This window comes from Xyrauchen texanus, chromosome 44, assembly GCF_025860055.1.
Source record: "Xyrauchen texanus isolate HMW12.3.18 chromosome 44, RBS_HiC_50CHRs, whole genome shotgun sequence".
Taxonomy (NCBI): domain Eukaryota; kingdom Metazoa; phylum Chordata; class Actinopteri; order Cypriniformes; family Catostomidae; genus Xyrauchen; species Xyrauchen texanus.
The window spans coordinates 20,483,566-20,489,476 of NC_068319.1; positions in this window are offsets into that span (position 1 = coordinate 20,483,566).

Here is a 5,911-nt window from a genome sequence, read left to right on the forward strand (position 1 = left end):
GTTTGGTTCATGCTTAGAAGTACTTATTAACCTGGCCTTTTTAATAAAATAGCGATTGATAGCGACTTACTTAAAGGTTTCAAAAAGGAACCAAAATTCTTAAAAAAAAAAAAAAACGCATGCAACTCGTGCATTATATTCCAAGTCTTCTGAAAGCATATGATAGGTTTTGTTAAAAATGTCAGTGAAAATCTTAACATCCATTGTGTATTCATAAGTACTATGAGAGAAGCTCTTTCAAGTGAGAACTTGCATTGTTTCTTTCGACTCTCTCATTCAGCTTTTTGTTAATTGGATTGGATTGGTGTTGATTCATAAATAATTTTCCTGCCCATGTGAAGTTGAATTCAATGCAGAAATATAAATTTTCATCTTGTTTTTACCTTATCTTTTTTTAAGGCCTTTTAAACATAAATATATCCATTGTTCAACTCTGAAGTAATGAAGCAGAATTGCGCTCGAGCTTTCTTATCTTGCCTGATTACAACTTTAATGTGGAACTGTCTGTGGTTTTTTGATGGCTGGTATTTTGCTGGCTACAAAATAAACTGGAATGGGAAGTTCATTCCCATTGTTCATTTTCATTGTTCATTTTTGACAAAGAGATACAGATAAAATGGTGCGAACTTAAAAATTGAGCATTGGGCGAAAAAAGACTGAACTACAAGATCTAACACTTGAGTTTAATGTTAAGTCGAAGGTAAATATCTTCAACAATAAGAATGTGTCCTGTTATCTTTAGAACTTTAAGGGGAATCATAATGCTAATTTGAAATGTCAAGGTGATACAGAATTTAGACATGTGTAAATGTTATGTACTCTTTAAGTTTTTATATTGTAGGTTTTATTCTGCTCTTTCTCTCCACCACTATAATGGTTATCCTCGTGGGTATTTGCGACTGCTGCAGAAGTAGAAAGTTAGGCTGCTGTAGATGCAGAGATTCACAGTTTAGGGCCTGCAAAGAGGGAATGGAAAGAAAAATGAAAGAATTCATGTGGGAATTTTCTGAGGAGGCTGCTATGTAAATTGATGTTGATCAAACCTAGCATCTGGTCTCCTTAGATTAGCTATAAAAATAAATATTACATGTTGGTTTATCATCACATTTTGCCGATACTTACGCTCCTATAGCAACACAGAGAACATCTCCCTAATGTTTTTAAGTAGTCTTGATAATTGACGACATGTCCCATGAAAAATAGTTTAGCCTATTTTTTGTATTTATACATTTCAATGTATTAGCAAAATTCCATCATACTGTAATGAGTAATAATCCATAACTAAACTAAATGAATAAAACTAGAATACATTTAAGTTTTATTAATTTAATCTATTTAAAGATTACTGAATTCAACATGATGCAATTTTGTTATGAAAACTGAACTGCATACATCTTGAAAACAGGCTAAAATACTTTTTCCAATCACCAAGACTTTCAATGTAGGAAATCAATAGAACAAAATCAAAGAGTGCCATTTACAGACTATGATAAATCCAACAATTTATAAATGAATGGAGGGCCCCATTCTATCTAATATCTCTGCTCTCCTATTTGTAGAGAAACTCCATTCTCCGCTCCCTCATAGTCGCAAATGTATTAATGGACCTGTTGTACAAACGTCTACTTCCTTTGATGTCCAATAATAATCTGGATTCAATTGATATATTAGCCAAATTAGAAAGACGGTCTGGCAGAACATTTGGGGAGTGCAACTGTGTTCCGAGGTATGTCGAAGTCAACCCAAAATTACATAATTGACAGCATTGTTTTTGTCATACAGGACGAAACAGACACTGAGTTGAATGCTACTCCTTTTCTCGCTGTCCAGGTTAATGACACCACTAACATTTCTTGTAAGTGTCAGTTAACCATTATACTGAGATGTGTTAATTGACAGGGAGAAATATGCGAGCGATTTATTGGATTTTTTCACTTGAGTTTTGACAGGACTGCAGAATCCATTACTGCCATAGTAATAAGGGCCATGCAACAGTACAGTCCAAATAGCAAATTAATTTGTCAGACTTTCGATGGGGTGAGTTGTATGGGTGGACAACCCAGTACCCCACGCACTGTTCATTCACTATTATGCCCCCAAATTAAATCTGGAATAGAATTAATAAGAATATAAGGGTATATAGGATGAAAAACTTTATTTTGCAACTTTAGAAAGTTTTCATAACTTTTTCTCTCGCTCTGCAAAACGAACGGCCTTGCTTGCTGAGGTTGATGGATCCGTTTGTGTGCCTGGAATCTCAGTTACGAGGTGGAATTTCAACAGCCATGTTGTTAATTCAATTCACGAGGGCCGGAGGTCACTGGACATTGCATTTAACATAATACCAAGCGAACCTTGATGGGTCACTGACTCAGTTGCACAAAGCAGTTGTCTAAAACGCAGCCAATGCGATTTTAAGTTTATCTTTTTATTGAAAGGTTTTTTCTGTTATTTTTGGCCATACTGAGAAACTGTTTCAGGTTCTTCAGTCAAAATCTCTAGACCAGAGACAGTTGACTGAATTGATGCCACCCTGAATCCTCTGAGAGCCTTAAGAACTTAAACAAAATTTAAGGGCTACTACGTACAGTGAGGAAAATAAGTATTTGAACACCCTGCTATTTTGCAAGTTCTCCCACTTAGAAATCATGGAGGGGTCTGAAATTGTCATCGTAGGTGCATGTCCACTGTGAGAGACATAATCTAAAAAAAAAAATCCAGAAATCACAATGTATGATTTTTTAACTATTTATTTGTATGATACAGCTGCAAATAAGTATTTGAACACCTGAGAAAATCAATGTTAATATTTGATACAGTAGCCTTTGTTTGCAATTACAGAGGTCAAATGTTTCCTGTAGTTTTTCACCAGGTTTGCACACACTGCAGGAGGGATTTTGGCCCACTCCTCCACACAGATCTTCTCTAGATCAGTCAGGTTTCTGGGCTGTCGCTGAGAAACACGGAGTTTGAGCTCCCTCCAAAGATTCTCTATTGGGTTTAGGTCTGGAGACTGGCTAGGCCACGCCAGAACCTTGATATTCTTCTTACAGAGCCACTCCTTGGTTATCCTGGCTGTGTGCTTCGGGTCATTGTCATGTTGGAAGACCCAGCCTCGACCCATCTTCAATGCTCTAACTGAGGGAAGGAGGTTGTTCCCCAAAATCTCGCAATACATGGCCCCGGTCATCCTCTCCTTAATACAGTGCAGTCAGCCCTGTCCCATGTGCAGAAAAACACCCCCAACGCATGATGCTACCACCCCCATGCTTCACAGTAGGGATGGTGTTCTTGGGATGGTACTCATCATTCTTCTTCCTCCAAACACGGTTAGTGGAATTATGACCAAAAAGTTCTATTTTGGTCTCATCTGACCACATGACTTTCTCCCATGACTCCTCTGGATCATCCAAATGGTCATTGGCAAACTTAAGACGGGCCTTGACATGTGCTGGTTTAAGCAGGGGAACCTTCCGTGCCATGCATGATTTCAAACCATGACGTCTTAGTGTATTACCAACAGTAACCTTGGAAACGGTGGTCCCAGCTCTTTTCAGGTCATTGACCAGCTCCTCCCGTGTAGTTCTGGGCTGATTTCTCACCTTTCTTAGGATCATTGAGACCCCACGAGGTGAGATCTTGCATGGAGCCCCAGTCCGAGGGAGATTGACAGTCATGTTTAGCTTCTTCCATTTTCTAATGATTGCTCCAACAGTGGACCTTTTTTCACCAAGCTGCTTGGCAATTTCCCCATAGCCCTTTCCAGCCTTGTGGAGGTGTACAATTTTGTCTCTAGTGTCTTTGGACAGCTCTTTGGTCTTGGCCATGTTAGTAGTTGGATTCTTACTGATTGTATGGGGTGGACAGGTGTCTTTATGCAGCTAACGACCTCAAACAGGTGCATCTAATTTAGGATAATAAATGGAGTGGAGGTGGACATTTTAAAGGCAGACTAAAAGGTCTTTGAGGGTCAGAATTCTAGCTGATAGACAGGTGTTCAAATACTTATTTGCAGCTGTATCATACAAATAAATAGTTAAAAAAATCATACATTGTGATTTCTGGATTTTTTTTTTTAGATTATGTCTCTCACAGTGGACATGCACCTACGATGACAATTTCAGACCCCTCCATGATTTCTAAGTGGGAGAACTTGCAAAATAGCAGGGTGTTCAAATACTTATTTTCCTCACTGTAAGTAACGTGGATACTTTAGGACATTAAGACAACAGACGCAAGAGATTCTGACAAAGTTGGGATGATTTTGAGCAAGGTTTTAACAGAAATGAGGACAGTAACACTGACATTCGCTGTTCATATAGGCGAATGTACTTTGAATTTATGGATGCAGTAGTGTGTCAGTTGGAAGAACGGTTCAATGACATGAAGAAACTCAGTTTCTTTCATATACTTGATCACTTATGCTTTACAGAACTTTCACAGCCAAACAGGTTTCCATCTGTGGAGATCGAGTCTTTGATAAAAGGTTTTTTTGATGAGTCAAGGCTGAAGAATGAGCAGCAATGTGTGTACACTGACCCTACACTCAATAAATCAATTAAGGAACTTCTGCAACTGCTAGTGATGGATGACTTATCTGAAATGCTTTATCTGAAAGTTGCAAGCTCTTACAGTTGGTCCATACCATCCAAGTTACGAGTGTTTCTGCTGAGAGATAATTTTCTTGCCTTCACACATTGGACTGAAATCAAACTTAAGAAACACAAGTGAAGAGCATTGTCAAATTCTTCCAACAAATGAATAAGTTCCCTTGTTAGAACTGGAGGCAGACTCATCATGTGCTCAAAAGGAGAGCTCCTGTGTTCCAAGATATATAACAGCATCCATCAGTTTTCTTAAGATGTCTCGGTTATTTGTTACTTGGTCCTTATGACGTTTCACAGACAATGCAGCAGCCTGACTAAGGGCCTTGTCAATGCTGATTTTCCCAAAGAGTTTCAGCTTTATTGAAGATGATATATGACTTTTTGATTTGTCATGTCTATCTATAAGATCTTGTTAGGCTTTTGAGATGATTGAAAATTTTTTTTACCCATGGGCAGTGCTGGACTGTTAATCTGGCATACCGGGTATTTTCTCGGTGGGCCGATGCACTTTGGTGCCGATCAGGGGCGGACTTGCCATCGGGAGAATGGAGCGGGCCAGTGGGTCGGCCGTGAAACGTGCCAAATGGGCCGGGAGAAGCTAAAATGAGCCGCCGTATGCAGAACGAACCACAAAACGGCGCTGCGAACACTTTTTATGGATGCATTTTTGACAGAAGCAAATGACGTTGCATTATTTGAATATCCATTCTGATTGTTCAGTTCACTTTTGAGAGGAGCCATTATGCTGTCAGCCTGGTTAACATACATAAAAGAAAAATTAAAAGAAAATAAATCTCTCTATATTATGGTCATCAGAATATTGCACATTTGTTAGAAATTTATTAAATTAAAAATAAATTTTAATGCTTTATTTACATTCATTTTTAATAAATTATTGCAGAGGCTCCACCTCCCTTTCCTCCTCCGAGCCGCCGCTGGAAATGGAAGACATTCACCAGTGCAATGACACCCCCAGCACTGCCGAACCACTGTGAAACAAGACTAAAACTTTATATGTACATTCTGGTTTATTTCATGTTAAACAACGTTATGTGCATTTGAACATTTCTAAACTTTAGTGAAATGGTGACATTAGAATGTTCAAAAGAAATTAACCCTTGTGCATCAATTAAAAAAAGTTACACATAGGTTCATTATGGACAAAAATGTCCATGTCCAAAAACTGTCATAAAAATATTATAGATTTATATTTTTTCCACTTTCACTGACATAATTTTTTTAACCAGCATCAGCTCTAATCATAATGACCAAACATTCATTCATTTTTAGAATTTTAACCCTTT